Here is a 12,365-nt window from a genome sequence, read left to right as displayed (position 1 = left end):
TACAGTAAATATATATTACATACTGTACATAAAATATCAAAAAGTACACCAAATATGTGTTATATATACTGTAAATAAACTATCAAAAACTACAGTAAATATATTTAATATACTGTACATAAAATATCAAAAATTACACCAAATGTATTTTATATACTGTAAATAAAACATCAAAAAAGACAGTAAATATATATGACACACCCCATGTAAAATATCAAAAACTACACCAAATATATATTATATAATTTACATAAAATATCAAAAGGACACCAAATATATCTTATATACTGTACATAAAATATCAAAAAGTACAGTAAATATATTTCATATATTGTACATATAATATTAACTAAAAGTAGACCAAATACATTTTATATAGTGTAAATAAAATATCAAAAATACAGTAAATATATATTACATACTGTACATAAAATATCAAAAGTACACCAAATATGTGTTATATATACTGTAAATAAACTATCAAAAACTACAGTAATTATATTTAACATACTGTAAACAGAATATCAAAAATTACACCAAATGTATATTATATACTGTAAATAAAATATCAAAAAGGACGGTAAAAATATATGACACACCCCATGTAAAATATCAAAAACTACACGAAATATATATTATATAATTTACATAAAATATCAAAAGGACACCAAATATATCTTATATACTGTACATAAAATATCAAAAAGTACAGTAAATATATTGCATATATTGTACATATAATATTAACTAAAAGTACACCAAATACATTTTATATACTGTAAATTAAATATCAAAAATACAGTAAATATATATTACATACTGTACATAAATATCAAAAGTACGCCAAATATGTGTTATATATAATGTAAACTATCAAAACTACAGTAATTATATTTAATATACTGTACATAAAATATCAAAAATTACACCACATGTATATTATATACTGTAAATAAAACATCAAAAAGGACGGTAAATATATATGACACACCCCATGTAAAATATCAAAAACTACACCAAATATATATTATATAATTTACATAAAATATCAAAAGGACACCAAATATATCTTATATACTGAACATAAAATATCAAAAAGTACATTAAATATGTTTCATATATTGTACATATAATATTAACTAAAAGTACACCAAATGCATTTTATATACTGTAAATAAAATATCAAAAATACACTAAATATATATTACATACTGTACATAAAATATCAAAAGTACACCAAATATGTGTTATATATACTGTAAATAAACTATCAAAAACTACAGTAATTATATTTAACATACTGTAAACAGAATATCAAAAATTACACCAAATGTATATTATATACTGCAAATAAAATATCAAAAAGGACGGTAAAAATATATGACACACCCCATGTAAAATATCAAAAACTACACCAAATATATATTATATAATTTACATAAAATATCAAAAGGACACCAAATATATCTTATATACTGTACATAAAATATCAAAAAGTACAGTAAATATATTTCATATATTCTACATATAATATTAACTAAAAGTACACCAAATACATTTTATCTACTGTAAATTAAATATCAAAAATACAGTAAATATATATTACATACTGTACATAAAATATCAAAAGTACACCCAATGTGTGTTATATATACTGTAAATAAACTATCAAAAACTACAGTAATGATATTTAATATACTGTAAATAGAATATCAAAAATTACACCAAATGTATATTATATACTGTAAATAAAATATCAAAAAGGACAGTAAATATATATGACACACCCCATGTAAAATATCAAAAACTACACAAAATATATATTATATAATTTACATAAAATATCAAAAGGACACCAAATATATCTTATATACTGTACATAAAATATCAAAAAGTACAGTAAATATATTTCATATATTGTACATATAATATTAACTAAAAGTACACCAACTACATTTTATCTACTGTAAATAAAATATCAAAAATACAGTAAATATATATTACATACAGTACGTAAAATATCAAAAAGTACACCAAATATGTGTTATACATACTGTAAATAAAGTATCGAAAACTTCAGTAATTATATTTAATATACTGTACATAAAATATCAAAAATTACACCACATGTATATTATATACTGTAAATAAAACATCAAAAAAGACAGTAAATATATATGACACACCCCATGTAAAATATCAAAAACTACACCAAATATATATTATATAATTTACATAAAATATCAAAAGGACACCAAATATATCTTATATACTGTACATAAAATAGAAAAAGTACAGTAAATATATTTCATATATTGTACATATAATGTTAACTAAAAGTAGACAAATACATTTTATATACTGTAAGTAAAATATCAAAAATACAGTAAATATATATTACATACTGTACATAAAATATCAAAACTACACCAAATATGTGTTATATATACTGTAAATAAACTATCAAAAACAACAGTAATTATATTTAATATACTGTAAATAGAATATCAAAAATTACACCCAATGTATATTATATACTGTAAATATAATATCAAAAAGGACGGTAAATATATATGACACACCCCATGTAAAATATCAAAAACTACAACAAATATATATTATATAATTTACATAAAATATCAAAAGGACACCAAATATATCTTACATACTGTACATAAAATATCAAAAAGTACAGTAAATATATTTCATATATTGTACAAATAATATTAACTAAAGTACACCAAATACATTTTATATACAGTAAATAAAATATCAAAAAGTACAGTAAATATATATTACATACTGTACATAAAATATCAAAAAGTACACCAAATATGTGTTATATATACTGTAAACTCTCAAAACTACAGTAATTATATTTAATACACTGTACATAAAATATCAAAAATTACAACACATGTATATTATATACTGTAAATAAAACATCAAAAAGGACGGTAAATATATATGACACACCCCATGTAAAATATCAAAAACTACACCAAATATATATTATATAATTTACATAAAACATCAAAAGGACACCAAATATATCTTATATACTGTACATAAAATATCAAAAAGTACAGTAAATATATTTCATATATTGTACATATAATATTAACTAAAAGTACACCAAATACATTTTATCTACTGTAAATTAAATATCAAAAATACAGTAAATATATATTACATACTGTACATAAAATATCAAAAGTACACCAAATATGTGGTATATATACTGTAAATAAACTATCAAAAACTACAGTAATTATATTTAACATACTGTAAACAGAATATCAAAAATTACACCAAATGTATATTATATACTGTATATAAAATATCAAAAAGGACGGTAAAAATATATGACACACCCCATGTAAAATATCAAAAACTACACCAAATATATATTATATAATTTACATAAAATATCAAAAGGACACCAAATATATCTTATATACTGTACATAAAATATCAAAAAGTACAGTAAATATATTTCATATATTGTACATATAATATTAACTAAAATTACACCAAATACATTTTATCTACTGTAAATTAAATATCAAAAATACAGTAAATATATATTACATACTGTACATAAAATATCAAAAGTACACCAAATATGTGTTATATATACTATAAATAAACTATCAAAAACAACAGTAATTATATTTAATATACTGTAAATAGAATATCAAAAATTACACCCAATGTATATTATATACTGTAAATATAATATCAAAAAGGACGGTAAATACATATGACACACCCCATGTAAAATATCAAAAACTACACGAAATATATATTATATAATTTACATAAAATATCAAAAGGACACCAAATATATCTTATATACTGTACATAAAATATCAAAAAGTACAGTAAATATATTTCATATATTGTACAAATAATATTAACTAAAGTACACCAAATACATTTTATATACAGTAAATAAAATATCGAAAAGTATAGTAAATATATATTACATACTGTACATAAAATATCAAAAAGTACACCAAATATGTGTTATATATACTGTAAACTATCAAAATTACAGTAATTGTATTTAATACACTGTACATAAAATATCAAAAATGACACCAAATGTATATTATATACTGTAAATGAAATATCAAAAAGGACGGTAAATATATATGACACACCCCATGTAAAATATCAAAAACTACACCAAATATATATTATATAATTTACATAAAATATCAAAAGGACACCAAATATATCTTATATACTGTACATAAAATATCAAAAAGTACAGTAAATATATTTCATATATTGTACATATAATATTAACTAAAAGTAGACCAAATACATTTTATATACTGTAAATAAAATATCAAAAATACAGTAAATATATATTACATACTGTACATAAAATATCAAAAGTACACCAAATATGTGTTATATATACTGTAAATAAACTATCAAAAACTACAGTAATTATATTTAACATACTGTAAACAGAATATAAAAAATTACACCAAATGTATATTATATACTGTAAATAAAATATCAAAAAGGACGGTAAAAATATATGACACACCCCATGTAAAATATCAAAAACTACACCAAATATATATTATATAATTTACATAAAATATCAAAAGGACACCAAATATATCTTATATACTGTACATAAAATATCAAAAAGTACAGTAAATATATTTCATATATTGTACAAATAATATTAACTAAAGTACACCAAATACATTTTATATACAGTAAATAAAATATCAAAAAGTACAGTAAATATATATTACATACTGTACATAAAATATCAAAAAGTACACCAAATATGTGTTATATATACTGTAAATAAACTATCAAAAACTACAGTAATTATATTTAATATACTGTATATAAAATATCAAAAATTACACCACATGTATATTATATACTGTAAATAAAACATCAAAAAGGACGGTAAATATATATGACACACCCCATGTAAAATATCAAAAACTACACCAAATATATATTATATAATTTACATAAAATATCAAAAGGACACCAAATATATCTTATATACTGAACATAAAATATCAAAAAGTACATTAAATATATTTCATATATTGTACATATAATATTAACTAAAATTACACCAAATATATTTTATCTACTGTAAATTAAATATCCAAAATACAGTAAATATATATTACATACTGTACATAAAATATCAAAAGTACACCAAATATGTGTTATATATACTGTAAATAAACTATCAAAAACAACAGTAATTATATTTAATATACTGTAAATAGAATATCAAAAATTACACCCAATGTATACTATATACTGTAAATATAATATCAAAAAGGACGGTAAATATATATGACACACCCCATGTAAAATATCAAAAACAACACCAAATATATATTATATAATTTACATAAAATATCAAAAGGACACCAAATATATCTTATATACTGTACATAAAATATCAAAAAGTACAGTAAATATATTACATATATTGTACAAATAATATTAACTAAAGTACACCAAATACATTTTATATACAGTAAATAAAATATCGAAAAGTATAGTAAATATATATTACATAATGTACATAAAATATCAAAAATTACACCAAATATGTGTTATATATACTGTAAACTATCAAAATTACAGTAATTGTATTTAATACACTGTACATAAAATATCAAAAATGACACCAAATGTATATTATATACTGTAAATGAAATATCAAAAAGGACAGTAAATATATATGACACAACCCATGTAAAATATCAAAAACTACACCAAATATATATTATATAATTTACATAAAATATCAAAAGGACACCAAATATATCTTATATACTGTACATAAAATATCAAAAAGTACAGTAAATATATTTCATATATTGTACATATAATAGTGACTAAAAGTACAAAAAATACATTTTATATACTGTAAATAAAATATCAAAAATTACAGTAAATATATATTATATACTGTATATAAAATATCAAGAAGTACACCAAATATGTGTTATATATACTGTAAATAAACTATCAAAAACTACAGTAACTATATTTAATATACTGTACATAAAATATCAAAAATTACACCAAATGCATATTATATACTGTTAATAAAATATCAAAAAGGACAGTAAGTATATATGAGACACCCCATGTAAAATATCAAAAACTTCACCACATATATATTATATAATTTACATAAAATATCAAAGGGACACCAAATATATCTTATATACTGTACATAAAATATCAAAAAGTACAGTAAATATATATTACATACTGTACATAAAATATCAAAAAGTACACCAAATATGTGTTATATGTACTGTAAATATACTATGAAAAACTACAGTAATTATATTTAATATACTGTACATAAAATATCAAAAATTACACCGAATGCATATTATATACTGTAAATAAAATATCAAAAAGTACAGTAAATATATATTACACACCCTATGTAAAATATTAAAAACTACACAAAATATATATTATATAATTTACATAAAATATCAAAATGACAGCAAATATATCTTATATAATGTACAGAATATATGAAAAAGTACAGTAAATATGTTTCATATATTGTACATATATTATTAACTAAAAGTACAACAAATACATTTTATATACAGTAAATAAAATATCAAAAAGTACAGTAAATATATTTTACATACTGTACATAAAATATCAAAAGTCCACCAAATATGTGTTATATATACTGTAAATAAACTATCAAAAACTACAATAATTATATTTATTATACTGTACATAAAATGTCAAAAATTACACCAAATGCATATTATATACTGTAAATGAAATATCAAAAAGGACAGTAAATATATATGACACACCCCATGTAAAATATCAAAAACTCCACCAAATATATATTATATAATTTACATAAAACATCAAAAGGACAGCAAATATATCTTATATACTGTACATAAAATATCCAAAAGGACAGTAAATATATATGACACACCCCATGTAAAATATCAAAAACTACAAGAAATATATATTATATAATTTACATAAAATATCAAAAGGACACCAAATATATCTTATATACTGTACATAAATTATGAAATATTACAGTAAATATATTTCATACATTGTACATACAATATTAACTAAAAGTACACCAAATACATTTTATATACTGTAAATAAAATATCAAAAATACAGTAAATATATATTACATACTGTACATAAAATATCAAAAAGTACACCAAATATGTGTTATATATACTGTAAATAAACTATCAAAAACTACAGTAATTATATTTAATATACTGTACATAAAATATCAAAAATTACACCAAATGTATATTATATACTGTAAATAAAATATCAAAAAGGACGGTAAATATATATGACACACCCCATGTAAAATATCAAAAACTACACAAAATATATATTATATAATTTACATAAAATATCAAAAGGACACCAAATATATCTTATATACTGTACATAAAATATCACAAAGTACAGTAAATATATTTCATATACTGTACAAATAATATTAACTAAGTACACCAAATACATTTTATATACTGTAAATAAAATATCAAAAATACAGTAAATATATATTACATACTGTACAATAAATATCAAAAGTACACCAAATATGTGTTATATATACTGTAAATAAACTAACAAAAACTACTGTAATTATATTTAATATAATGTAAATTGAATATCAAAAATTACACCCAATGTATATTATAAACTGTAAATATAATATCAAAAAGGACGGTAAATATATATGACACACACCATGTAAAATATCAAAAACTACACCAAATATATATTATATAATTTACATAAAATATCAAAAGGACACCAAATATATCTTATATACTGTACAAAAAATATCAAAAAGTACAGTAAATATATTTCATATATTGTACATATAATATTAACTAAAAGTACACTGAATACATTTTATATACTGTAAATAAAATATCAAAAAGTACAGTAAATATATGTTACATACTGTACATAAAATATCAAAAAGTACACCAAATATGTGTTATATATACTGCAAATATACTATCAAAAACTACAGTACTTATATTTAATATACTGTACATAAAATATCAAAAATTACACCAAATGTATATTATATACTGTAAATAAAATATCAAAAAGGACAGTAAATATATATGACACACCCCATGTAAAATATCAAAAACTACAACAAATATATATTATATAATTTACATAACATATCAAAAGGACTCCAAATATATCTTATATACTGTACATAAAATATTAAAAATTACAGTAAATATATTTCATATATTGTACATATAATATTAACTAAAAGTACACCAAATACATTTTATATACTGTAAATAAAATATCAAAATACAGTAAATATATATTACATACTGTACATAAAATATCAAAAAGTACACCAAATATGTGATATATATAGTGTAAATAAACTATCAAAAACCACAGTAATTATATTTCACTGTACATAAAATATCAAAAATTACACCACATGTATATTATATACTGTAAATAAAATATCAAAAAGGACAGTAAATATATATGACACACCCCATGTAAAATATCAAAAACTACACCAAATATATATTATATAATTTACATAAAATATCAAAAGGACACCAAATATATCTTATATACTGTACCTAAAATATCAAAAACTACAGTAAATATATTTCATATATTGTACATAAAATATTAACTAAAAGTACACCTAATACATTTTATATACTGTAAATAAAATATCAAAAATACAGTAAATATATATTACATACTGTACATAAAATATCAAAAGTACACCAAATATGTGTTATATATACTGTAAATAAACTATCAAAAACTACAGTAATTTTATTTAATATACTGTAAATAGAATATCAAAAATTACACCCAATGTATATTATATACTGTAAATATAATATCAAAAAGGACGGTAAATATATATGACACACCCCATGTAAAATATCAAAAACTACACCAAATATATATTATATAATTTACATAAAATATCAAAAGGACACCAAATATATCTTATATACTCTACATAAAATATCAAAAAGTAAAGTAAATATATTTCATATATTGTACATATAATATTAACTAGAAGTACACCAAAAACATTTTATATACTGTAAATAAAATATCAAAAATACAGTAAATATATATTACATACTGTACATAAAATATCAAATTACACCAAATATGTGTTATATATACTGTAAATAAACGATCAAAAACTACAGTAATTATATTAATATACTGTCAGTGGAATATCAAAAATTACACCCAATGTATATTATATAATGTAAATAAAATATCAAAAAGACAGTAAATATATATGACACACCCCATTTAAAATATCAAAAAGTACACCAAATATATATTATATAATTTACATAAAATATCAAAAGGACACCAAATATATCTTATATACTGTACATAAAATATCAAAAAGTATAGTAAATATGTTTCATATATTTTCCATATAAAATTAACTAAAACTACAGCAAATATATTTTATATACTGTAAATAAAATATCAACATTACAGTAAATATATATTACATACTGTACATAAAATATCAAAATGTCCACCAAATATGTGTGATATATATAGTGTAAATAAACCATCAAAAACTACAGTAATTATATTTAATATACTGTAAATAAAATATCAAAAAGGACAGTAAATATATATGACACAACCCATGTAAAATATCAAAAACTACAACAAATATATATTATATAATTTACATAAAATATCAAAAGGACACCAAATATATCTTATATACTGTACATAAAATATCAAAAAGTACAGTAAATATATTTCATATATTGTACAAATAATATTAACTAAAGTACACCAAATACATTTTATATACAGTAAATAAAATATCAAAAAGTACAGTAAATATATATTACATACTGTACATTAAATATCAAAAAGTACACCAGGTATGTGTTATATATACTGTAAACTATCAAAACTACAGTAATTATATTTAATATACTGTACATAAAATATCAAAAATTACACCAAATGTATATTATATACTGTAAATAAAATATCAAAAAGGACAGTAAATATATATGACACACACCAAGTAAAATATCAAAAACTACACCAAATATATATTATATAATTTACATAAAATATCAAAAGGACACCAAATATATCTTATATACTGTACATAAAATATCAAAAAGTACAGTAAATATATTTCATATATTGTACATATAATATTAACTAAAAGTACACCAAGTACATTTTATATACTGTAAATAAAATATCAAAAATACAGTAAATATATATTACATACAGTACATAAAATATCAAAAAGTACACCAAATATGTGTTATATATACTGTAAACAAACTATCAAAAACTACAGTAATTATATTTAATATACTGTACATAAAATATCAAAAATTACACCACATGTATATTATATACTTTAAATAAAACATCAAAAACGACAGTAAATATATATGACACACCCCATGTAAAATATCAAAAACTACACCAAATATATATTATATAATTTACATAAAATATCAAAAGGACACCAAATATATCTTATATACTGTACATAAAATATCAAAAAGTACAATAAATGTATTTCATATATTGTACATATAATATTAACTAAAAGTACACCAAATACATTTTATCTACTGTAAATTAAATATCAAAAATACAGTAAATATATAATACATACTTTACATAAAATATCAAAAGTACACCAAATATGTGTTTTATATACTGTAAATAAACTATCAAAAACTACAGTAATTATATTTAATTTACTGTAAATAGAATATCAAAAATTACACCAAATGTATATTATATACCGTAAATAAAATATCAAAAAGGACAGTAAATATATATGACACACACCATGTAAAATATCAAAAACTACACAAAATATATATTATATAATTTACATAATATATCAAAAGGACACCAAATATATCTTATATACTGTACATAAAATATCAAAAAGTACAGTAAATATATTTCATATATTGTACATATAATATTAACTAAAAGTACACCAAATACATTTTATATACAGTAAATAAAATATCAAAAATTCAGTAAATATATATTACATACTGTACATAAAATATCAAATGTACACCAAATATGTGTTATATATACTGTAAATAAACTATCAAAAAAATCAGTAATTATATTTAATATACTCTAAATAGAATATCAAAAATTACACCCAATGTATATTATATACTGTAAATATAATATCAAAAAGGACGGTAAATATATATGACACACCCCATGTAAAATATCAAAAACTACACCAAATATATATTATATAATATACATAAAATATCAAAACGACACCAAATATATCTTATATACTGTACATAAAATATCAAAATGTACAGTAAATATATTTCATATATTGTACAAATAATATTAACTAAATTACACCAAATACATTTTATATACAGTAAATAAAATATCAAAAAGTACAGTAAATATATATTACATACTGTACATAAAATATCAAAAAGTACACCAAATATGTGTTATATATACTGTAAACTATCAAAATTACAGTAATTGTATTTAATACACTGTACATAAAATATCAAAAATTACACCAAATGTATATTATATACTGTAAATGAAATATCAAAAAGGACGGTAAATATATATGACACACCCCATGTTAAATATCAAAAACTACACCAAATATATATTGTATAATTTACATAAAATATCAAAAGGACACCAAATATATCTTATATACTGTACATAAAATATCAAAAAGTACAGTAAATATATTTCATATATTGTACATATAATATTAACTAAAAGTACACCAAATACATTTTATATACTGTAAATAAAATATCAAAAATACAGTAAATATATATTACATACTGTACATAAAATATCAAAAGTACACCAAATATGTGTTATATATACTGTAAATAAACTACCAAAAACTACAGTAATTATATTTAACATACTGTAAAGAGAATAGCAAAAATTACACCAAATGTATATTATATATTGTAAATAAAGTATCAAAAAGGACGGTAAAAATATATGACACACCCCATGTAAAATATCAAAAACTACACCAAATATATATTATATAATTTACATAAAATATCAAAAGGACACAAAATATATCTTATATACTGTACATAAAATATCAAAAAGTACAGTAAATATACTTCATATATTGTACATATAATATTAACTAAAAGTACACCAAATACATTTTATCTACTGTAAATTAAATATCAAAAACACAGTAAATATATATTACATACTGTACATAAAATATCAAAAGTACACCAAAT

Source organism: Pan troglodytes, chromosome 15 (genome assembly GCF_028858775.2).
Source record: "Pan troglodytes isolate AG18354 chromosome 15, NHGRI_mPanTro3-v2.0_pri, whole genome shotgun sequence".
Classification (NCBI taxonomy): Eukaryota; Metazoa; Chordata; class Mammalia; order Primates; family Hominidae; genus Pan; species Pan troglodytes.
Note: the sequence above shows the minus strand (reverse complement) of the source record.